This window comes from Macaca nemestrina, chromosome 1 (genome assembly GCF_043159975.1).
Source record: "Macaca nemestrina isolate mMacNem1 chromosome 1, mMacNem.hap1, whole genome shotgun sequence".
NCBI classification, from domain to species: domain Eukaryota; kingdom Metazoa; phylum Chordata; class Mammalia; order Primates; family Cercopithecidae; genus Macaca; species Macaca nemestrina.
In genome coordinates, this window is record NC_092125.1 from 144,090,714 (window position 1) to 144,117,272 (window position 26,559).

Below are 26,559 nucleotides of genomic sequence, written 5' to 3' on the forward strand. Positions count from 1 at the left end.
ATCTTAGATAAGCTATCACTTTTCTCATCTGTAAAATAGGGATAATAACCATAATAATGGTTTCAACCTAATGGAGTTGTTTTAAGAATTAATTGAGGCAACTACAATTCAAATGCTTAGCACAGCAGCAGGTACAGTGTAAGCACTAAACATGGTTATTTATTAACACAGTAGTAGCTTTATCTAAAATTAATCCTTTAATGATTGCCTTTAAAGTATGATCCTATAAACAAATAGCAGATTAGATACTGGAGGTCTGGCTTTCCACCTAAGTTGTGATTTCCATGCCAGTTCTCACCATGCATCACAAGACTCATTACTAGAAAGTGTCGTGAAATATCAATGTAACTGTTCTTAATCATTTACTATATGGCCCATAAGGAAGGCAAAGTGTTGTGAAATCTTTAATATACCTTGATGCCACATTTTTAAAAAGTTAACCTGTGCTGGTAACTTCTACTCTTTGATGCAATGTCTATCAAGATTTATGCTGCAGACAGGTCTGATATGACTGTCACCCAAGCAGAGGGTCATGACTTAAAATCTATAATCATGGTTGTACAACAATATAAATGAACTCAATGCCACAGAATTAAAAATAGTTAAAATACTTAAAAAAGTAAAAAGTACTTAAAATAGTTTAAAAAGTAAATTTTGTTACATATATATATCTCCACAAAAAAATCTATACTCATGTAAAACAGGAAAACTGTTCTTATTGCTTTAAAATGAACATAAATAGATTACACAAATTAAATATACTGTCGGTCTCAATATACTAGAAAACATACCAACACAAAAAATAAAATTTTAATGTGTTGAATTTGCTTTGTTCATAATTCATAGGTTACAATAAATACTAAATATTTAATTATCAATTTTGTTTGTTACCTTGAATTCTTCCATGCTGCCTGCCTGTTTTAAATACTTAAGGTTGACATGATAGATAGCCAGAGGAAGGGTACATCCTTCCTTGGGTGGGAGAGCATCCTGATTTGGGTGGGAGAGGAATGTGATCCCCCAAATTTGTCTAGAAAAGGTTTACGCCTTCTTTACTAAATAGCAATATGGCCAGGCATGGTGGCTCATGTCTGTAATCCCAGCACGTTAGGAGGTCAAGATGGGAAGATACTTGAGCCCAGGAGTTTGAGACCAGTTTGGGCAACAAGGCAAGATCCTGTCTCTACAACAAATTTAAAAATTAGCTGGGCATAGTGACACCTGCCTGTACTCCCAGCTACTCAGGGGGATGAGGCAGGAGGACTACTTGAGTTCAGGAGGTCAAGGCTACAGTGAGCCGAGACTGCACACCACTGAGGTCCAGCCTGGATGACAGAGTGAGATCAAGTCTCTGAAAGAAAAAAAAAAAAAAAAAAAAAGGATAAATCGCAATATATGAAGTTAAGAAATTTTAAAAATCTTCTGGTAACTATTAAGGTAACTGAATATGGGAGATCTTTTTTTCCCTAAAATAACAATTGAAGCTTCCACGTTTATAAAATTCACTAAAAATTTAATGGATATGCAAAGTATTTGATCCTCTTGTTAATCTTTTGTTAAGAGGTCAATCCACCAGAAGACATCAAGGACAGCAATAATAGGGTAGGTAAAGGCAGGGAGGAAAAGGAAAAGATAAGAAGGTGGGAGGATGGGTGGTGGTAATGCAGAGGGGGTGTGTGTGTGTGTGTGTGTGTGTGTGTGTGTGTGTGTGAGTGTTTTGGGAGGTGGTTGTAAGACAGTAATAGCAATCCTTGGCCTTAGTGATAGTAGACACACTTACTGGGTGCCTATGTGAAACAAACAGATCAATCCATCCATCCATCCACGTATCCCTGAGACTTTCGTAATAAACCCATTTTTGCATGATTGCCTTGTTACTTCCATAGTCTCTGGATATGTGGGGTCGAACTGCTCACCTAAAGCACAAGTGGATAAAGGCATATCAAATGAGACAAACATATTAAAAGATATATCAAATGAGACAGATATATTAAAAGCCATATCAAATGAGTTAATAATAGAGAAACAGCTGCTCTGCCTCTCCATAGAACTATATTAGGTGGATGATGGGAATGTAGTAATGTGATTAGATGTTCAAATGAAGGAAAGTAACCATTACTGAGATATAGGGAAGGATCAACACTACAAGGCAGCATGACCTGATCAAATGAATACCCAACTAGGTGTTAGGAAACTCAAGTTCTACTCCTTGCTTTACATCTTACTGATGGTATAATGTTGGCTTTGTCACCTCACTTAACCTAATTTTCCTTACATGTAATGTTAGAGAGAGCAAATGATTGAGAGAGTCTCTACTTCCAGTTTCCCACAATGCAATGAGTTTATTAACTGTGGTTGGAGCTAGGGGATATCTAGTCTGAAAGACTCCTCTGGAGTGGTGAGGATTGAGAAGGGGTTTAAAGTTAGAACACCAGGAAAAGCAATGGTGCAGGTTTTCTTAGAAAGGGAGTACGATGTCTACAATTGCCAACTCATAAATTGGTCTCACTGAAAAAGAGAGTAAAAATTGGTTATAGCAAGAAAAGGTCACCAAGCCAATATAATGGAAGTACTAATTTTTAAAATTTATTTATATGTTTATAAATAAGTAGGATAACAGGATGCTTTACCATGTGGCTTGCTATGGGCACTCACTCTGCCTCACATATACACAAAAATGTGTGTGGGTGTGTGTATGTGTGTACGTGTGTGTGTGTGTATAGATATATATATATATTTTTTTGAGACAGGGTCTCACTCTGCCACTTAGCTGAGTGTAGTGTTGTGGTCATGGCTCAATGCACCCCACCTTAGCTTCCCGAGTAGCTGGGACTACAGGCACACGCCACCACACCCAGCTATTGTTTGATTTTTTTGTAGAGACAGAGTCTCACAATGTTGCTCAGGCTGGTCTCAAACTCCTGGACACAAGCGATTGTCCCACGTCGGCCTCCCAAAGTGCTGGGTATACAGGCATGACCCACCACACCCAGCAGGAAGTACTAATTTTAACTGAAGATAAAAAGGTATTAGGACCATGGAAGGTTTCTAATACTACCTTACCCCTTAAGCATTGGGGTTCAGTCTTGGGCCTGTTGCTTCTCTACTCACACATATGCTATGCTCGGGTGACATCCTGAGCATTATGCTTAAGGTTTCATCCACCACCTCTGTGTATATGATGAGCCCAGCTTCCTAACCCCAAGCTGCAAAATCGTCTCCCCAACATCGTCCTGGCTATATACCGAGATGTGTGGAAGCAACTCAAGCAGCATGTCCCAAACTGCATCTACTGTTTCCTCCCACACCTAGATATCATACCTGCCCTTCCTCGATCCCTGAATCTCAGGTTGATAGCAACATCAAGGGCTAAGGCACTGACTGCTATGGTTTGGATGTTTGTGTCCTCTTCAAAATTCATGTTGAAGCTTAATCCTCAGTGCAACAATATTAAGAAATGGAGCCTTTAAGAGGTGATTGGGCTATGAGGACTCTGCCCTCAAGGATGGGATTTAGTGCCTTATAAAAGGGCTTGAAGTTACGGTAAGTTCTCTCATTCTATCCCTGTTGCTCTTCTACTCCTATAACATGTTCATGGTCCAGAAACCAAATCTGTAGCATGTTGATCTTGGACTTTCCAGCCTCCAGAGCTGGAAAGGAATACATTTATGTTACTTATAAATTACCCAGTTTTAGGTGTTTTGTTACAGCAGCACAAACAGACTAAGGCAGGCACCTAACCCAGAAACTTTCTCTTCTTCTATTCCCTCAAATCCAACGGCCTCTTAAACCAGTTCCTTCTACAATCTTGCTACCACTGTCTTGGGTGGGGCCCATGTCCTCTTTGGGCAGGATGACTCTGAAATCACCTCTTCTCTTGCCCTCCTTAGTCCCATTTCCATACTGCAGCCAGAGAGCTCTTTCTAAAACATGTCACCTCTTGACTTGCTGCTTTCTTATTATAAAGACAAAGCAATGTCTCAGGGAGGGTTGGGAGGCTTGCCACTGGGAAGTGAGGGGAAAGAGTGGTGATCTCCAGCTTCTCTTGCTTTATGTTTTATTGGCTCTTACTGTTTCCCTCCCAGGAGTGCTAAGTTTGACCCCAAAATGTAGGGCAGATTGGATTATTAATTCTGTGATCACAGTGATCATGGATCACTTGAGAACAGTACAAACATGACAACAGGATGCTTCGCCCTGTGACTCACTGTGGACATTCACTCAGCCTCACAGTTAGCTATGGCCACCTCTTGCTTTATCATGCTGCCTGTCTTATGGATTCCAATCAGTTTGGAACCCTGCTGTGATGGCAAGGGATTTTCAAAGTCTCTGACTTTATTTCTATCTATACTTCAGTGGTGTCTATGCTTACAGATACTAGGCATTTTTACAGATTTTTTTTTTTTTTTTTTTTTGAGACGGAGTCTCGCTCTGTCGCCCAGGCTGGAGTGCAGTGGTTCAATCTCGGCTCACTGCACGCTCTGCCTCCCGGGTTCACGCCATTCTCCTGCCTCAGCCTCCCGAGTAGCTGGGACTACAGGCGCCCACCACAACGCCCGGCTAATTTTTTTTGTATTTTTAGTAGAGACGGGGTTTCACTGTCTTAGCCAGGATGGTGTCGAGCTCCTGACCTCATGATCCGCCCGCCTCAGCCTCCCAAAGTGCTAGGATTACAGGCGTGAGCCACCACGCCAGGCCCAGTTTTCTTGACTTACTGGTCAGCAGCAGTCACTGCTGTGAGAGTCAACCCTGCACATCTTAGAGCAATTGCCCTACTTGCTGATCTGTTGCTGTGTTAAGTGTTCTAGAGCTGTTTTAGGTAAGTACAAATTTCCTAATTTCAATGTTCCCCAAGCCCTAGCAGGGGCACACACAATATAGGAAAAAACACATACATAAAAATTAGGAAATTTTATTTATGTGTCTGCTGCTGACTGAGTACAGTATCATTTTGCTTCTCCACTCCTCGCACTAGTGAGAGTAAGACACAGGGGCTGGTTTTCCATGGCAGCAGTGTGGAAAATGAACACTGGACTGAGTCCCAGGCCTGCCTCCACCATTATCTGCATGGGCTTAAGTCACTCATCAAATACAGGCCTCCATCTCCTCAGCTTTAATATACAGACAATCATACTGGCTCAAGAATTGATATTAGTGGTAAAACAAATATCATGGAAGCACTCTGAAATCACTGCAGTAGCAAACAAATGCAAAAGAGAACTCATAAAGAAAGCTAATGCTTTTACTAGCAAAGTGATTTAAAAAGAGGATGCTTTTGGCCTTGGGACAGTATCTTCAAACAAAACAACCCAGGAAGTGAGCTTTATTTATGCCACTCTGGTTCCAGGGAAACAAAACAGCAAGTGTTGCAAAGACATTGACATTTCATCACATTTAGGTCCTATTGCGAAGTCAAAAAGAACTCTTCAAAAAAGGCACTGAGGCCCAGGGGTTCAGAAGAACTACGTGGCCCAAACACAGAATGTCAGTCATTTGTTTCACTGTGACAAAACAACAACCTCAGTAGGAAATTATTCTCCAAATCTGCCTTGTAATAATGGATGGATAATGGATCACTTAAGGTCTGTTAATTGGGGATTTGGAAAAAGACAAAAAGAGAATGCGCACAATCTCTAGCTCACTGTGCCAATGGAGTGCACATGCCTAACTGCCCAACCCAGAGAAGCTCTTCTAAAAGATTCCAGTCAGTCAACACTGCTTATCTGTTCCAGCTCCTATTTTCCATGGAAGAAGGTGTGGGGAATGAAACACTGGGCAAGCGCATTCAGAGAGAAACCAGTCTGTTTTGAAAAAGCAAGCTCTTGTGTCACGTATGATTCAGGTAAAATGTCCGTTTTTACCTTGGTGTTAAATTAATGCTTCACATTTGTGACTTGGTTAATGGTTGCTGGTAGTCAAAATCACTGGTTGCCATTTGTTCTTCAGCTGGAGAGGGAGAACGTCTGGTTTACATTTAGGGTAAATGCAGAGTGAGATGTCTTTTTTTCTGATATCACTCCCTGTAACACCAACTGGGTGTCCTAAAATTCAATCCTGTTCTGACATTAACTACTCAGAGTTAGCATCAGACTCCACAGGTTTAAAGGGCTCCATTCTACAAGACTGCGTTTGCTTCAAACTCAATCACAAGTCCCAGGAATCCAGACTACCTGTACTTCTGTTTGACTTCACTATAAATTTGGGGGTTCCCATAACGTTCTCTTCAAATTTGATAATTTATTAGAATAACTCACAGAACTCAGGAAAACACCTTACTCACCATTATTGATTTATTATAAAGGATACAACTCAGGAACAGCCAAATGGAAGAGATGCAAAAGGCAAGGTATTTGAGGGCAGTGGGAGGATGGAGCTTCTCTGCTCTTTCCAACCTCAGCACCCTCCCAGCACTTTGATGTGTTCACCAACCTGGAAGTTACCTGAACCCCATTGTTTAGGGGTTTTTATGAAAACTTCATTATGTAGGCATCATTGATTAAATAACATTGGCCATTAGTGATTGAAAATCTCCAGTCCCTCTCCCCTTTCCAGACGTTGATGGTGGGTGTAAAAGTTCCAATGCTGGAATCACATGGTTGGATCCTCTGGTGACCAGCCCCCATCCTGAGGCTACCCAGGTGCCTACAATGAGTTACCACATTAAAACAAAACTTAGGTATGGTTAACAGGGGCTCACTATGAATAACAAAGGACACTCTTATCAGGAATGGGGCTCTGTGATGTGACATGGGGGCAAAGGCCAAATATGAATTTATTACACATATAATATGATGCTGTATAAGAAAAGTCTCATAAGGAGAGCGAATTCTTATTTCAGCTGGCGGTTGCAATTTCAAACAGTGCCAGATAGTTCACTTAAAAGGTCAAGCTTGCTTTCAAGGCCAAAACAAGGCAGTCGTTTAAGTCATTGATGCCCTGAATCAACGACTAATAAAGTTATTTCCTAAGGGACACATTCTTGACATGACAGGTCACTTCACAACATACTCCTGTAGTTCTCTATCCCTTCCTTTCATAACATTTATCACAAACCTATAAGTAATTGTTTGATTAAAGGTTTATTTCTCTCTGAGGTCTGGTCTACATGTATCATGCTTATCATAGCATCCCAGGGCTTAGCTTGTAGAAGCTGCTAGTAAATATTAATTTAACAGATACAAGAGTTTTAATTAGACCTTCTTGCTTGGAAGCAAAAGCTGCAAAAGTATCTTACAATCTTCATACCTTCTTACCTTCAATTCACATCCCAAATTCTATGTGACGTGCAAGGCTTCCTGAATCCTTTAGCAGAGACTAAAGACTCCATTTGAGCCTCATCAGCAGAGAAGACGAATTTAGCTCCGCCATGGCATTCAGAATAAGTTGGTGCAGCTCTGGGCACTCTGAAGTGACAGAGTAAGCTTCTTCTAAGATAACCCACAAATAACTAATATGAATCAAATAGAATGCCTACATTCCAAAAAATGTGACAGGTCATTCCTGCACATTAGGTTGGCTTTGGGCTTCATAACTCAGCAGGATTCTGCAGCTTCACTTGGTCTCAGCAAAGGGGAGAAACATGGGCCCTCTGGAAACAATGGTTTTCCAGGAGACAAAAGATAGACTCCCCATCTGGAAGTCTGACACATGACTTCTAAATCCGGGTGAGGCTCTGTCATAGCTCAGTGACAAAATTGGCTGCAAAACACACAGAGTCTCTGTGTTTCTCTTTTATACACAGTAGACGAATCTATGGTTATTTCTTAGCAACCAAATTTGAAAGGCAAAAAGATTGTGCCAAGAAAGCTACAAGTGTAGTTTTTTCCTGTCTTTTTTCTCTCACCCACACACACAAAATAATATTTACCTATTTATATCTGACAATACCATCTGTTTTTATTGTGTGGAGACTCTTATCCATTTAAGGAAGGCAACAACTTAGTCTCTGTCAGTTGAAGAAAGGTAGAAATGAAGAGGGTCTTGTATGACACCAACTGGTGTCATGGGGCACCAAGAGAAAGTGGAAATGTTACATCTTGCACATGCTCTGACACTAGGTGTACTTGACAATCATGATGAGGCTTCTGCTGGGTGCAAAGAACTGGCCCAGCTGATGAAGGCAATAGAAAGGTGTCACACTCAGACCTAAATCTCAAAAGGAGCTTATGCATTGGTGAAAGAAGGCATAAGTACAAGACCAAACAAATGAATTACACAGTTACATCTTAAGGTAATACATGCTAGAAGAACAATAGTCACTGCACAGGGTTTATGAGTTGGACCAAGAAAGTCGCATAAGATTTATATAGTTAGGGGGTGAAGGAATAAGGGGTAAAAAGGGGTGGTTAGTAACAGGGCACATAATATTTTATGTGGAGGAATGGAACAACCAATAAAGAAGGCAAAAGAAAGTCAAGGTCAATTTAATGAATTAGCACACACAGAGATGGAGTGGAATTTATGAGACAGAAATGATAGGGATAAGAGTGGAAAGGTGATTAGGATCAAATGCTAAGTAAGTCTCAAATGCCACACTAAAAAATTTTCAAGACATAACTCAGGCACAGAATGCAACAGGCACCTGAGAAATTATTGCTTTAGGGGTAAAAATATCACTTTTAGAATATTCAAATATTTTTATAAGCAGAGAGGAATTTAGGCTTGATATAAGCAGTAGGAAGTCACTGGTGGTATCTGAGCAAGGGAATGATAGAAAAATACATTTAAGGACATACTATTATATACCAAGAAAATTAATTTGAAAGCATCAGAAGGAATTCATTAGAGAGAGTTCAAGATTGACAGCAGGAAGCCTAATTTTATATTAGGGTATATATCTGGGTACCTTGAGAAATAAAACACAGATGGACTTCAAAATTAAAATTCTGAGTAGAAAAATAGTTACGCTTTAAAAAATTAAACTTTCAGATTTAGCCAGTAAATTGACGCAAATGGACAAAGCAATTAGATTTTAAGGAAGCACACGTTTCCTGAAAGTCTTAACTGACTTTTTCAAAAGAGAAATAAATTTGATTTGTACTTTTTTAGACTAGGTAATACCTGAGTACTCTGGTGGAATTAAATACTTAATGGTAAAAATACCACTTTTAGAATAGGCAAAGATTTTGTATGAAGTAACACAGAAGAGCAGTCATTTACAACATACACAAAAGGGTGCCAGATATATTCTAGCCAGCTTAAACACACTGAGAGCAAACGATCAACTTAAGAATACACTGGGCCCTTAATCAATGGAAAAATCATTTGGCATTATGACACTCACTATGCAATCAAACCTCTGTTTAAAATCAAGTAACAATTACTCTAATTATGGACAAACATTTCATTTGTTGCACAACTGGTACCTAATCAAACAGTTCTGTAGACGAGATGATTTCACCACAAGGTAACTTAATTTCAGTGCCAAATAAGTCCTTTAAATTATTTTTAAAGAGTGTTTTTAACCAATTTACATGTCAGAAATTTTATTTCTATAAAAATTACTACATGAACTAAGTCTAAATCAAACCAAAATGCCTTCCTCTACTTTGAAACAATAGTCTTCTCTCATAAACACTTTATTCAAATATTTCCCAGCAACAGGCTTGTGTGCACTAACCAGGAAGTGAAACCAAATATGATCATATTGTGAAAGCCGAGTAAAACGAAAGAACACAATTGGAATTATCTGAAGCATATTAAAATTTCATCTGAAAATCCATTCCCTTGGAAACAACAATTTAATCAAGGCAGTAATAAAAGGAATTTTGAAAGCATAATTCTTCATTTTGTTGTGTGGCAATGTCCCCAGTCTTCTATGCAAATATCTTTTCCTGTAGCCAGGCTGGCTCATCTGAAACACAAGCACTCACCCAGCCCGCCTGGTGAATGCAGGGAGCAGGGTTAAGCAATCATTTTCATGCTAGCAAATCAACTTTGGTATAAACGATTGCAATCTTTAATGACTTACTTTGGAGAAAAATGTATCTTTTGCTTCTTAGGTAACAAGTAAATCACATTTCTCTTAATTATTTTGCTGGGGTTACTGTCATTCCCTTTAATCTACTGTAAATTATAAGCTCTGTAAAACCAGAAAATGTATTTTACTGATTAGTCTGCTTTTAACTGACTCAGTGACCTAAACATAGTGAGAGTTATTATAAGTACCTAACGATTATTCTTATTGTCCAAGGATAGTGTTAGCAAACAAAACTCACTACTGTTTAAATTTTTCTGCTAAGATGGATACTAAGTAGGATCATCAATTTCTGGTTTCCATTACCATATTTCTTATTCCAAGGAGGTCGGGTGTGGGAGAAGGGGCTAGAAGACACCATGCAAAAATAAAATAAATTCTCATTTACTAATTATTATTCTTTATACTTATTTTTAATTTTAAGCAGGATTTGAGTAAGTTTAGTATTATACACAGGACAATATTTTTATGAAAACTTCGTAGCGATCTAAATAAGAAGATAGTTCCTGAACTACCTATGACTTCAGCAAGTGATCAGGTAGCCCCTATTAGACACTGCACAAACACAATGCAAATCTGAACATTAGTGCTACTCTGCAGACAAAGCAGACATACTGCTGCTCTGTATAAGAATGAAATTTAAAAGGGAAAAAAAACTATGAATAAATAAGCAGTGACAGACAAATCTATTGGCACCATACATGCATGTGTATAAATATATATAATACGCAAATCATGTGGTTAGTGAATTCTAGAAACACTTGAGAGCCTACTATGTTTTAAGAACAGTGTGACACTTAAGAAACTGAGTCAATTCTATTGCCATGGTGTTAAGAGGTTGAAGAGCCTGGCTAGTGGGTCTCATTCAGAGCTTGTCTGTGGATGCACCAAAAAGTATTGAGGCTGGCCAGTCCCCTAATCAGTCCCCTTTTCTTTGGGCACCCTCTTTTCTTGTTACTCCCTCACTCACTTTATCAAATACTGTACTTTCACCACAGAGCCTGATCCTTTATATTTATATTCAATGAATTCTCTTGACAGGGAGAATTCATTGAGCATTTGCTGTGGTATGGTCCGAATAAGATAAGGAAGTATATTTCATTTTATATCTATCCTTAAAACACTTACAAAGTTAGGAAAATGGGAAATTTATACACAAGGTGAAAAGGAAAAAAAATAAAGGATTAAATAGTGGAGTAGAACAACTCTGAACATCTATATAATGCTCAAAAGTTTTTGGAGCATTTTTTTTCAGTCATTTAAATCATATACTTGACTTTAGAATAAGGATATAAGCTCAGAGAGAAAAAAATTAGCTGCTGAAGACACATGACTAGTGAGCAACAGCTTGATCCCATTACTGACACCAAACATGGTGCTCTTCCAACCATCCAAAGCTTCCTCCCATAAGGTGAACAGGTATAGCTCAGGGAATGGAGAAGGCAATATAGATAAGGTATCTCTGAGCTGTTAGGGATATGCATGGGCTGGGGCAGGAAAAAGATCTCCAGTGGGGTGGTAGGGAGGGACAGAGCAGAAGGGTGTTGTCTGAGGAAGAGCAGTGAGGCTGCAGAGGATCTTCACGGCCAGAGGGAGACGACTTCGCAAATAAATGAGGCAGTGAGGACATTTACGGTTGGAGATTCCAGAATATGAGCGTATGGCTTGAATTGACTTACAAAAGAGAACAATTATAGATTCTAAAACAGAATGCAAGCAATGTTTTAGGAAAATTAATCTGGTGAGGCATGAGAGATACAATGGGGCAGAATCAGGGGCCAGGGGAAATGAAGGTAAGGGAACCAGGCAGGATCCTACTGCAGTCATTCAATGCTGAAGCAGTCAGAGTGAAGACCATGGCAGTATCAGTGGATGAAGGAATGAAGGAATTTAGGCAGAACGGTGGGTTCTGGCTGATGAGAGAGATGGGAAAAGGGAAGAGCAGTAAAGTTGGCCTGGTGAAAGGCTCTGTTATAAAGTGCTAGTTAATATTCCAATATTCAGTGGAAGCCCAAGAAGCTATGTGGTGAATTTTGCCCTTTCATTTCAAAGCAAGGCTAATAATTAACATAATTAATCTTTTATACTTTATTAAAGGTTTGGCATAGCTAAGGTTTGACTGAGTACTGTTCTTGCAAGTGAACCTAATGGGAAAGCTGAAGAAGGTGAGATGAAAAGAACATTTAGGTCCAGACCTAATGAGACACAGGTACCATTCTACTGAACCCAAAAAGGTATTTGTGAAAGGCAGTGACTTAATCCAGTCAGTGTCAAATCTTAAATTTAAAAAGTTAGAATTTGCCACTTTGGTAGCAGCATGAACAACTCATTAAAAAGGAGAAATACACATAGGGAGGAGACCAGGATAGATCAATTGTCCAGATGATAAACATCAGGAAAGGAGGCTTGAACTAAGATGTAACTGAGTGGGAAGAGAAGAGCAGACAGAAGCAAAAATACTACTATTACTTGTCAGTGCTTTCAAGCAGGTGCTCTGCTAACTAGCTTATGGGCATAGACTCTAGGGCTCCTTAGGTATCCATTAGAAGGACTTGGTAGCAGATTAGATGTTAAGGAGAGTCAGGACTCAACGACAAGTGACTTACCCTAGCTTTGGCCACAGGGTCAATGATGAAGGAGGCTAGTGAGTGTGTTATTTAAAACACTGAGTTTGCAGTACCTGTGGGCCATCCAGGTAGTGAGGTCTAGTAGGCAACTGAAAACACAAACTGGAGCCCTAGGGAGAGGAAAAAATATCAATGAGTTTGTTAGGCTGTTTTTGCCGAAGACTCGGGCCAATGTTGGACTTAAAGACCTGCACTTGGTAAAATTTTAAAAGTTACTTAAATAACTCAATGCAGTCTCAGTCCATCTCCCACATAAAAGAACTCATTTAATACCTTCCTTCCAGAATATTTCCATTTAAAATTGGGACAATTTAGTTTTTTGTGAAGATGACTGAATTCATTAAAATATGAAGTTTATATGTTCGAAAACATCCACATATGCAAACCCGCATCCACATAACTACAAAACATCTCTTCAAATGACTTTTACTTAGTTGTCCAACTGGAGATAAATAGAATTGGAAGCAATCAAAGACATTCTTTATAAAAATAACTTCCAGCCTCCCTATTGCAGGTGCTCACTGTCTTCCTGATCATGAACTGTCAACTCACTAACAAAACATTAGGGCATATTTTTCATTTCACTTCAGTGTTAAAAAGCTGCTCCCTTTCCCAAGCTACTTCATCTTTAATTTGTTCTCTAATGGTTGTAGAGATAGTGAATATATTTATCATATCAACAGGGTTAATGGAAACATGAAATAATTTCTGATGTGGTGTGCGTTACGTTTTATAAATATCAATCTCCTTTCTTTGCTAGCTTTGATAGAGTTGGAAAATGTTATCCTTTGGGAATTTAATTTTGAAGAATTGCTCTGGTTTTGTTTTTCCTACAGAATCTGTCTCCATTTAATGTACTATATACTTATGCTGTTTATCGCATTTCTCCGCACAGTAAGCAGTAAGCTCTGGTAGCACAGGGCTTCTATTTGCAGGGCTCACTGTGGTATCCCATTGCCTAGCCCAGATAGTAGGGGCTCAGTAAATGGTTTCTGAGTGAATAATCACAAGCCTGTGATTATCTCACTTCAGGAACTTAATATGTGCTTTTTTTCTTAGCAATCATACCCCAATCTTCATGCTCCAACTTAATTTCGAACTATGACTTCTATTATATTGATATGCCTCAAACAAACTCTCAGAATGTATGCTGTGGCGGGACCCTGCAGGGCCCTGAAGGGTATTGGTACAAAGGAATTAACATGGGAAAAACTGCAGCAAAGTGTCAACAAAGGCTCCCAGTTTCTCCAGGTGATTTTTCTGTCCAGCTCTGTCTTATGAGGAGAAGTTATAATGATTTTTCTCCTACCCACACTCTTCTGATTTCTGGCTTCCCTGATCTTAATTCCTATTTGCAGCATCTGTTTCAGCCCAGGGTGAAACAAAACTGAGGGGTCAAAACAAATCTGAGTTTGCATCTGTTGTTTTCATTGCTCGAGGCTTTGAATTTTTTTGTCATTAACTTAAGAGAATGGTCTAAGTCTGTATTTCTACACGGACCAGAAACTCACATTAACTTAACATTACAAGACAGAATAGACTACTTTCCCCCTCAAGGTTCTGATTGTCCTTCTCTGTCCCCATTATAAAACCTAATAATTTCCTCACTACCCTGTTTGACGGGATAATCATAGTGACCACTTGCATTCATTACTCAACACAAATTTTTTTCCTGGTAAACTGGATTTAGTTTGTATGTATTATTGCATAATCAAATCCAAGGAGAAACTATTACCATACTCCAAATTGATATTAAGAATGAAATTAAAACTTCAAACTTAGAAAAAAATGATGTATTCTGAGTAATTCATGCTATAACTTTTCCATTTGATGTCTAAATATATGCTAGAAAAAATATAGTTCTTTTGTGCTCTTTGTGAAATGTAATCAATATATAACCTAAGCGAGAACTTTTTAAATCGTTTGGATTAGGACTAGTTTAATTCGTAGGCCAATAATTCCAAACACATCCCTTATATCAGCAAGGCAATATTTAGAAAGGCTGTCATCATCTGCATAAAAGACAATTCACTTGACAACACTCCTTTTTTGGGCAATGACTCAAATCAGCTAGACTGAAAATAAATCTGAAGGGTACACAGCTGTCATGTAGCCGCAAGTAGCCTTCTGAGCAATTACTTGATTCATTTTTCCCTATTCGTACAACTGGTTTTGCAAACAGGATTGCATTCCAACAATGAATGCCCCCCCCGCCTCCCCGCCCGCCCACTATGAAGAGAGCTTTCTGCTATCCTTGGGAAGGCTCTAGTGGATTCCTTTGCCCTGATGGGCATGATAAACTGCACATAGTGGTTTCTTGATTTTATTTAATGAGAAACAGATATTTAAAATCAATGACCTATGTGAACCATTTACAAAATAAGCGCTCAAAAATTTGAGAATATGATTTCATCAAAGGGATGTTGGCATCAAAGTTTGAAGGACAGACAGGTGCCAGACTGGATTGCTATCTATGTCTACTAGGTACAGGCAATTTATTTTCATTGTAACATTCCACAATTGCTGTTTTAACATTTTATTATGGAAAATTTTAAACATACACAAAAGTTGAGAGAGCGGTACGATGACACCCATCTGCCCACCACTCTGATTCAACATCACAATACCCACCCTCATTGGATTATTTTGAAACAGATTCTAGATATATTCTGTCTTATTTCAGTCTGGATCCCTAAAACAGAAAGAGTCTTTAAGACATAACCACAATATCATCATAATACCCAGTGGTGTGCTGGTAAATATTTAGCAACCAGTTTGCTGAGAAAAAGGAAAAAAAAAGGACCCTGGATCTTTGCCATTTTCCATGATTCCCACCATGGCCAACTTCAAAGTACCAACATGATGTCACTGAATGTGGAGTTGAGAAGAGATGTGTCATACGTCATTATAGAGTACTTCTACTCTGCAGACACCTTAGACATCAATAACCTTAACAGCACAGATAACTACAAATTATATTAAAATTATTAGGGAGTGAGAGTTTTGAGTATTTATTTTACTTTTAGTACTTTAAGTTTGTACAATTTAGTTTTTAATGACTATGTTTGACTAGCTTGCAAAATTCCTATAACACAACAGCTTTCACAAGCTGATGTGTGTCAGCTCTAGAATCATTACTAAATCATATACAAATAATTAACAATTCCTTAATATTACCAATTACCCAAATTTCTCTGATACATCTCTTGTCTTTTCTACTGAGCTATAGAGAAACAGCTTCAGCAGGGAGGAGGAGGAACTTTGCTTCAGAAAGCTACACTAAGGGCTCCTTTCTGGGTATAGCTCATCCAGCTGTTAGTCTGTTGCCAGGAGGTTGAGTCAGATGCCACTGTGATTATGTACCTTCATGTCACTCAGGAATCATAGAGATGTGATTAATTTGCTTTTTATTGCCTATTCTTTGGCTCTCAAAAGAAAAAGAGTTTGAAAGGGAGTAGTAGAGAGACTTGGAAGAAGGGAAAATACGTCTATTCCAGGTAGACAACCATGAGCTGACGGAGTGTTCTGACAGAAAGAAGATTGCTAGGAAGATGTGAGTTACTCTTCTGGGCTTGACATATCCCACCATTGAAACTTGGTTCGCAAAAAGTCCTCTTTAAATGTGCCTTCCAGAACTGAATATGGCACATTAGATGTGACAGTCCTGAAGCAGATGATAAAGTGGAGTACTGTCATCCTTGATAAGATGCCAACACTGGACTGCAACTCCACTTTGGGCTCACAGTCAAGTAGAACTCAAGTCCAACCAATGAACCAGTGCCTATTAGCACTCACCGAAACTCCACAGCACACATTCACAAATCCTCTCTCACCATCGAATTGGGTGCCAGGCTGCTTTTCCAACCTTTCCTACTATGCCTTTGAACAATGCTCTCTATTCTGACAGGCCAGCCTAACCTATTGTCCAAAAAACACATACCATTTTTATTTTTAAAAAATTATTACTATGGAAATTTTCTAATGTATATAGAAGTATGAATAATATCATAAGGGTCCCCCATATACCATTTACCCAGTCTCAACAATGATCAATTCATATCACACCCATGCCAGGTGTTTTGAAGCAAATCCTGGATGTATCATTTCATCTGCAATGATTTCAGTACTGCATACATTCTTTCCTACACACCTCTGCTCAAACATTTCCCGTCCACCCCCTTCTTCAGCTTTCCAAATCTTATCACATCCTGCAAGCCTCACCTCCTACGATGTTTCCACTGAACTTGTGAGTCATATGCCTCCTTGGGACATCTGTCTTATTGTTGTCCTCTTGCTCTTACCTTAAAGTTGGACACTCACTGTCACTGGCCTTGAAAGCAGGAAAGCTCTCTCGCCGTACATATAGTGCAATAATTCACATTTAACAGGGAAAGAACCAAAGGATACACACTTGGTTTTATAGAGTTTATTAAAATTTGACACAATAATTTTATTCAGCATATTAACCAAATTCTGTACGTGGGAAATGTCTTGGTAAATGCCTTGGTAAATGTCTTGGACAGGGTATGCAGACACAGTATGAGAGGGTGGGAAGAAGACTGGACACAGAGCTAAAAGGCCTGGTTCTTGTCCTGCTCTTCTGTTTACATGCTATTTGGGGTATACTGTGTGACTTCTCTGAGGAACAGGAATTAATTGCAGTCATTCTTCCTCGTTCCCTCTCTAAATTGTCAGAATCAAATATGATTATTATATAAAGATGATTTTATAATTGATAAAGTACACTGTTGATGCTCATCTTTACCTGTAAATGCGGAAATCATTAACCATATCCCTAGACAACAAGAAAAGCTATTGGTTTGAATCCTAAATGTATAAGGAGAATAATTTTAAACTCCCAACAGAAAAAAAGGGAATGTGACAGTACAGAGATCAGATGGGATTAAGAATCAAGAAAACTCACCCTGGGAGGAATGTAACAGCATACTAGTATCTTTCTCAGACCTCAAAAACCACTGCCTTATCATTAAAACAAACAAATTAGAAATTACAAAGAAAGCAATATGTTTTCAACTATGTAAGAAAACTTCCTATTACATTAAAAATCAAATCAAAAGGCAAAATTCAACATCTGATTTCCTCTTCAAATAAAACTTTTCAATTGTATCCAATAAAATGGTTATAATTTTGAGTTTATGCTCTCCTAGGGCATTCTCAATGTCTTTGACTTCTCAACTTTGCATTCTGCTTTGCCAAAGGAAAATCATTAATATCAAATTGCAACGATCTATCATGTTACACCAAACAGTACTTAAAGTCAATGGAATTGAGGCTTTTTTCTTGCTCCAGTAGAAAAGAGGATAGATGGATCTATCAGGAAAGCACTGTTCTACAAACCATCCTGCAAACATCACTAGCATCCTGTGAGAGATCTGCAAATAGGCTTAGCCCATCTCAAGAACCCACTGGGATATTAATATTATAAGGTTTCTTACAAGCAAATAAAAATCACAGGCATTGGAGAAAAGACTTAAATTTTATAAAACTCTGAATAATCTAGGCCAGCACAGGAAAAGGATTTTTCAACTTTGGACATTAATACGACTTAGCAATAGTCGATAAAAACAACAGCTGCTGAGCCTGGTAAATCCAAATGAGATTATTAGGTCAAAATCATAGAAATACACAGAGAACATTCCAAAATTCCCAGCACACTGACAATAAAGCACCCAAACCAGAATCTCATTAGGGAAAGAAACATTTTGTTTAGAAATATTTTTTTTTTTTAAATATGACTTCACCATGTGTAACATCCCTGGGATGTTACTAGAGAGGAAAACAATAAGAATCAAAAGTGTAAACTACTGAACAACAGCTTCCTTTCTTTTATTTCCCTTCCCTTCTCATGAAACCCTACTGCACACACCAAATAACTATGTATTCTTACATCTTGTTCTGCATAAACAGACATTTATAGAGATTTTAAAAATCATCTGGGTGCAGTGGCTCATGATTATAATCTCAGCATTTTGGTAGGCCAGGGAGGGAGAATCATTTGAGTCCAAGAGTTAAAAACCAGCCTGGGCAACATAGCAAGACTTCATCTCTACAAATAATTAATAATAATAATAATTAGCCAGGCTTGGTGGCATGCAACTGTGGTCCCAGCTACTCAGGAAGCTGAGGCAGGAAGATAGCCTGAGCCTGGGAGGTCAAGGCTAGAGTGAGCCATGACAGTGCCACTGCACTCCAGCCTGAGAGACAGAGCAAGACCCCATCTCAAAAAAAAAAAAAAGAAAAAAAAGAAAAAAATGGCCAGGCACGGTGGCTCACATCTGTAATCCCAGCATTTTGGGAAACCAAGGTGGGTGGATCATCTGAGGTCAGAAGTTCGAGACCAGCCTGGCCATGTGGCAAAATCTCATCTCTACTAAAAAAAAAAAAAAAAAAAAAAAAAAAAAAAAAAAAAAAAAAATTAGCCAGGCGTGCTGGCATGTGCCTGTTGTCCCAGCTACTTGGGAGGCTGAGGCAGGAGAATCACTTGAACCCAGGAGGCAGAGGTTGCAGTGAGCTGAGATTGTGCCACTGCACTCCAGCCTGGGTGACAGAGCAAGACTCCATCTTAAAAAAAAAAAAAATCAGTTTTTCAAAACTTAGATAATATTAGAATAAATTTTCTCTTGTAAAGATTGTTTTATAATAAGAAAACTACCACTCACTGGTTTTTGTTACCTTCATGCACAACAGAAAAAGAATCAAAGAAGTTCTAAGACTCCTAACAAATAAAACATGAATTTATACCTTAGATTTATGTTACTTTGAATACTTTGAGTGTTGTTACCCATGATGACCAATTTGCATAAAAGACTTTTCGAGGTTATAGTCTACATGTCTCAAAATATCCATTAAAAATGTGAAGGACCACAGTTTTCTTTTACTTGTCTATTTACCAAATCAGGTTGAATTTCAGAAAATGTGAAGACTGAAAAAGTTTCAGGCTATAACAGAAATGTAGAGGCTTTTGTGATCTTGTCCCGAGAAAGCTTAATTTTTTCTATTTTGTCAATAGTGCTTTTATTAGATCAACAACTATGCAAGCCTAATTTTTCAGCATTAAGTAATTTGACTCTACTTTAAAAATTACCAGAAAAAAGTAAATTTAAGTCTAGTTAATGGAACTGACAACTTACAAAAGATAAATCTGGTGGAGCTTGCCTTAATAGCTCCCCCCAGTACATAAGACAAAACAAGTCTAGTGTGAGGACACATAAGCCCTAAGAAGTAGCTAATGTGAGGCTGAAGTAGTTGAATATACTTGTATACTATAACAATAACGGATGCCAATACTCATGATGACAGCTTTATGTTAAGTATTTTTATAAGTGCTTATATAAGTTATTTAAAACTCTCAAAAACCCCATGAGATTTTCTCCACTTTACAGATAAGGCCACTGAGACAGTTATGTGACTTATCTAAACATGCACGACTAGTAAATTCATAATAGTAAAATGAGCATTAATATGAATATTCTTCAAAGCGATCTCTGAGAAAAATAAAAAGTAGCTTAGCTCAATGGAAGGAACAACAGGCTAAATGGATTCATTCATTCACTCATTCACTCACTCATTCAGTAAATATTTAGTGGCTGTTACGTGGTAAATGGCACTGGAGAAGCAACAAAATAAACAAAACCAGTGATGTCCTCAAACAGGTGCTATCTCTACCTCATGGAATTTATAGTCTGGTGACACAGACAAAGATTAAACAAATCCTCTGTTATTTTATTATAATCATAATAAGTGCTTTAGATGCTGTGGGGCAGGTAGAGGAAACACCTTGAAGACTCTGAAACTCTTAGGAGACTGAGCCACTGTGAGAACTGAGCCAGAGAGCTCAAAAGCTTGCCCTAGCAGATGATACTCTTCTCTAGTCCCTTAGCTAAAGGTAGGTGCAGGTTCAAGAAATAAATAATAACCACGACGTCATGAAAGCAAGACATGTTCCAGGCCAGGAGATCTCTGTCTAGTTCCATATGTTTGGTACATGAGAGTAGCCCTGGGTTTGCGTTTCAGTTTCAAATGCTCCCAGGATTTTACAACTTTTAAAGGTAAAAGCCGTATAGCACATTGAAATTTTTAAATCTGTGAATTATTCATTTAAATAATATAATTTGTAGATTATATCAAGAGGACAGTTACAAAAATTATCAGGGAAATTTGATTCTTGGTATAGTCAACACTTTCTGTTCCAAAGAATGTGTGAAGGTGGCTACTTCAGGCACATGGTACAGTAGAAGTCAGGAAAAAGATGGAGGAGACTGAACTCCTATCTGCCTACCATCTGCCTTAACTTTAGCCAAGTTATGCAGTCTCAGAAAGTCAGCTTTTTAACTGATAAAAACAGAAATAATTCTACCTGGTCTACTTTCTACGTTCACAGCGATGACACCACCAAAAGTGATGGGAACTCTCTCTGCCCGGGAGGTTTTAGAGAACAGCAGTCCATGAAAGAATAAGCTCCTCACAAATACAACCTCTATTCTCTTTAGGCTAAGAAACCCTACCCAATGAGCCCATAATTTTTTAGCTTTCTGGAAGACAATGAGCTACACTGCCTGGAGGACCTGGTTTCAGCAAACCTCTCCTGTGCAAAATGTCATTATTCTTCCATACAACAAATAGTACTTTTCCCAAATCCTTTCCCATTTCCAGTCAGAAGACATCCATGCTTAGAAGCTATGATTTTTAAAGTTGTGCTAATATAAAGCACACTCACTGGTAACCCAAAATTTGACCATTTGACCGCAAATCATTTGGCTCAAAATGATCCACTCCTTCTCTGAAAAAGTTAGAAGTTATAGTAAAACTAGTAAAATGTCAGTAATCACAGTTTGACTTAAGTAATTACCATAGGCTCTTCTGATAAAAGGAAACAGGATATTTAATCCTATGACTTCTTTCTAAACTAACTTTTCTACTAGTCTCCTCTACTTCATCCCACTGCCCTACTTGGTCTTGCAGTATGATCTCTCTCATCTTCAGCACACCCTCCATAGAGTTGCCAGTGTTACTTCCCAAAACAAATCAATATAATCTCTCAAAACCTTCCTTGGGGCTCCTGGGCTCTTCCTGGTGAAGCCGTATGCTGTGTATAGGGTTATAAATGTATCTCCAAGCTCACCCCTGGCAGAGGCTGTGCCAAGGTCAGCACTGGGTGTTCCAACTCCCACTCCAATGCTCTTGTTCTTTCATTCATGCCACAAAGGGGAAAAGCTGACATGACTGGGGAAGGTTACACGGTGTGGGTTTTTTAAAACTCAAAGTGTGGGGTTGATTCAGACATATTTTCACATCACTGTTAGCGCCATCACAACAGATAACAAAATTGGGAAAGAATACTTCTTTTGCTCATCAAGCAAAAAGAAATGAGCCACATAGGCAAAGAAACAAGAATTTAGAGGTAGAAGGAGTTTCAGGCCCTCATACCACAATGCAATGGGCACATGGATCATTCAGCTTCTATAGCTCCAAACATTTGATTCATGTATCATAACTTTATATTCTAAACATAGTATTATTTTAAAACTATACATGTCCCCAACAAAAAATATAAGCAACATGAAACTTAAAAAATAATAAACTTAAAAATAATTGTCCAGGTGATGGAATTGAGTAACTGGAACACTTTATTTAATCTTAGGTAATTGATTAAAGATATCCAGAAATGATACAAGAAGATGTAATAAATAAAATAATAAACATGCATGCAGAAGGTTAAAAGCAGTTTATGGACAATTTCTCCTGGATCTTATGGAAAACAATAACTTTCACAATATCTGCTAAATATTTAATTATAATTCTAAAACAAGTACAAGATAAGCATGCATGAGCTGTTTAACTACTTATTTTAAAAAATTCAATGGCCACAATGGCCAGGAGCAAATATTGCAAGTTATTAGCAATCCAGATTTATTTTTATTTAATTTTTTAAAAAATCTAATATAGGCTAAGTACCTTGAAGTGGGAGAAACCTAGCTGATAAATCTTTCTACTGAAAGGTTAAGTTCAACAATGCAAAATCAAGCAAAAGGATCAATGAGTGGTGAACATTACAGCTGGCTCAAGATTCCCTCCCATGGAATATGCTTCAGCAGAAGTATCTGTCCTTTGCAACGCGCTGTTTCTGCGGCCCTAATTTCTATATTACACTTTCCATGCAGACTCCCATTAGTCTTTCTTCACCTTCATGACTCCTGGGTAGAATAAGGACTGATAAAGTCAAGGACAATGGGAATTGCAGGGTCCAAAGCAGCCCATACCAGCCCCTATATCCCAACAATGTTGGGCTGGTCCATTTCTACCATCAATGAAGAAAAAGCAATGCCTGAAAATCTTAGATCTCTTTTTAGCATTGTAAACCATGTAGGAGACGCTTATTACATCTGCTTTGTTCTCTATTTCTATGGTGCCTGTCACCATAGTAACAAGGCATACAGATGAAAAACTAGGCTAGAAATACCCAAAAATGGGGGGCAGAGAGGGCAATATGGGGGAAAGGGCCTTTCACTGATTAAGAGAGAAAAGGCTAGAATTTCTTCTTTCAGAGTTGTCAATGCATTAAGGGGTAATTCTAACTAGAAAAATAGGTTTTCTTTGCCTTTAAGAGAGCAACAATAGAAAACACCCTAAAATTTAAATAAATATCAATGTTTCTAGGAGATAGTCTTGCTAGGCTTCTGAGATTTTAAAGCCAGATGTATTAAAAACCTTGAAGGGGCTGGGCGCCATGGCTCACGTCAGTAATCCCAGCACTTTGGGAGGCCAAGATGGGCGGATCACCTGAGGTCAGGAGTTTGAGATCAGCCTGGCCAATGTGGCGAAACCCCATCTCTATTAAAAGAACACATAAATTAGCCAGGCGTGGTGGTGGGTGTTTGTAGTCCCAGCTACTTGGGAGGCTGAGGCAGGAGAATTGCTTGAATCCAGTAGGTGGAGGTTGCAGTGAGCTGAGATCACATCACTGCATTCCAGCTTGGGCAACAAAGAGAGGCTCTGTCTCAAAAACAAAACAAAACAAAACAATCTTGAAGATGCTAACTGAAACCTTTAAACAGCATCCAGTTTTGGAAATGACGTATTCATGCCGCAGTGTGGATGACTGCTACTTAAAATGTTTAGTTACTTTGCAGTACTAAAAGTTGAGACATCTGTTAAGGAAGTGTGGTTGGGAAGATAACTTACTACGATGAATATTTTCCTAAAGGTGACAAGTTTATCTTCCAAGTCTCTGTATAAAATGTCCCCAAAGGAAATCACTGGGGTTGGGGTGGGGGATGGCTGATGCTTCACTCTAAGGGAGTCACTGCTTCTATGAAAGAAAGAGGAATATTCTCTGCTGTCCATTGGTTCAGACCTTCAAAGGCACTATCAGTTCCTAACTGTTCTTTGCCATGCCAAAATTTCATTGGTAAGGAAAGAAATTTTCCCACTGCAAGACCTCCACTTCTTAATTTGCTTTTTACTCTCCTGCCACCAGCCAGAGTTCTCCTTGCTCATAATTTTCTAGGACATTTGGAATACTTGAAATGTTATTTATCTTGTGATACTGGTCAGGAAACAGGACAAGAAGTCTTACCAGCCACACAAACTACTTGGGGAGGTTTTACTCTGTGTAAATAAAAATGATGCATGTCTTAATCCATTCAGGCTCCTATAACAATACCATGAACTGGGGTGGCTTGTAAACAACAAACATTTATTTCTTGCAGTTCCAGGAGTTAGGAATTCCGAGATCAAGATGTCAGCAGACTTGGTGACTGGTGACGGCCAGTTCCTCATAGATGGTGCCCTATTGCTGTATCCTCACGTGGTGGGAGAGGCAAACAACCTCCCTCCAACCTCCTTTATAAGAACACCAATCCTGGATAGGTGTGGTGGCTCATGCCTGTAATCCCAGCACTCTGGGAGGCTGAGGCAGGTGGATCACTTGAAGTCAGGAGTTCGAGACCAGGCTGGCCAACATGGTGAAACCCCATCTCTACTAAAAATACAAAAATTAGCCTGGTGTAGTGGCATGTGCTTTTAATCCCAGCTACTAGGGAGGCTGAGGCAGGAGAATTGCTTGAACCCAGGAGGTGGAGGTTACAGTGAGCCGAGATCATGCCACTGCACTCCAGCATGGACAACAGAGCAAAACGCTGTCTCAAAATTAAAAAAAAAAAAAAAAAGAAAAGAAAAGAAAAGAAAAAAGAACACCAGTCCCATTTATGAGGGCTTTGCCTTTGCAATCCGATCATCTTCCAAATGTCCTACCTCTCATTACTGTTGCCTCGGGATTAGGTTTCAACACATGAATTCTGCTGGAACACCAACACTCAGACTCAGATCATAGCAATGCATATACAAAATAATCAGGAGAAACACTCTAGCCACTTGCAAATTTTTTTTTTCTTAAGCGACAGGGTCTTGCTATGTTGCCCAGGCTGGAATGTAGTGGCTATTTATAGCATGATCGTAGTGCCACAGCCTTGAACTCAAGCCTCAAGCCTCCCCTACTAGACCTGGTGTTACTTACACATTTTAATAGAAAAAACAATAAATGACTTTGTGGGAATCTTAGGTCCTTGATTCAGTCACTAATTAGTTGTGACACTGTGGAAAATTTTTACTTTGCCTTTCTCAATCTTAGTATCTTACCAGTTAAAAGAAATGACTGAAATAGAACAGGGGTATGAGCTTGCGGACTCTAAGGATGATTTCAAGGCATGTTGAAATTGTACACATATGAGTATGTGTGTATTCTGGGAAAGACCTTCAAGTATATCCATAATATTAAAAAGTTAAAAATTAAAAGTACCCTCTCAGGTTACTTCCGTACAACTCTGGAATACCATGATTCGAATCAACTTACCCAAATAAACTCAAAGCTTGAACTCAGACTCAGGTGAGCATAATACTCGGTATCAAAACTGCCCACCCCAGAAATGCTGTCCCTGACTGTATACTACCTAATCCCCACCAAGAACCACTCTCTAGTGCTTCACTCTGTTTTACTGTTCTTCATAGCACTTTGTTGCATGACATGATACCTTGCATTTGCCTATTTCCCCTCCTCTAGCATATACGCTTCATGCAAAAAGGGTTTTGTTCTGTTTTCTCTGTTGGATTTTTTCCCTGTGCCTGTTAACAGTGCCTGGCACATATTAAGTGCTCAAAAAATCTACTGAATGAATTAATTTTTAAAAAATCTGTAAAATGAAGCATGTGAGAGCAAATACTCAAATACATTAATTTTCTTTTCAAAAACTCTAGGGCCTGCTATGAGCCGTGCACTCTACCAGGCATTTTATGAAATTATCTATCTCAATCTTCATACTATTACTTTAAGGCAAGTTTCCCAATCCTTAGAGATTTTTCTAAAATAATACACCTGTAAAAAGGAGCCAAGCAATGTATTATAGAAAAAGCTGTTTTATCAGGATTCGAGTGCCAGATCTGCTGGTAACTGTGTGGTTCACTTACATAAGCCACATATCCCCTCAGGAACTCAGTTTCCACGTTTGTATCATGGGGATAATGTTTGTATCCTCTACTGCACGTCATCAGGAAAATAAATGTGAATATAAACACTTAATATGTTAGCAGTGATGGGCAAATGTCTATCATAGTAAGTGATGTGTTGGGGGGGGGTTTCTGCAGAGATTTGCTATAGGCTGTTTTGCTATATGAAGGCAAGAGAGCAGGGGACAGCTATACAGTACCCTCTTAAACAGGAACAGAATGTCCAGAAATCCAGAGGGCCCAGGAAAGGCTCCCAACTTAACAAGGTGATGGCCAGGCCCAACTCCAACCTGTTGTCCACTCCTTTCCCTCTCAATTGCATTTATCTGTAAAGAAAAAAAATATGCCCCAAAGCTAGCCCAGGACCAAACCTTTTTGCATGCTGGAATTCACAAACTCTTCCAAGAAATTAGTTTTCTTGATAAAATGCTTAAG

The 26,559-nt window shown here is 38.7% G+C and overlaps 1 protein-coding gene across 1 annotated transcript in view; it reads right to left on the reverse strand.

Moving 5' to 3' along the window:
• Positions 1 to 12,715, reverse strand: part of LOC105482826 (leucine rich repeat containing 8 VRAC subunit B) — a 28,517-nt gene extending 15,802 nt beyond the window's left edge. Inside the window, exon 1 of the mRNA XM_011743183.3 lies at positions 12,657 to 12,715. The gene's annotated coding sequence lies outside the window, so the exon portion shown is untranslated. The remainder of the gene's footprint in view (positions 1 to 12,656) is intronic.
• Positions 12,716 to 26,559: the final 13,844 nt, after the last annotated feature.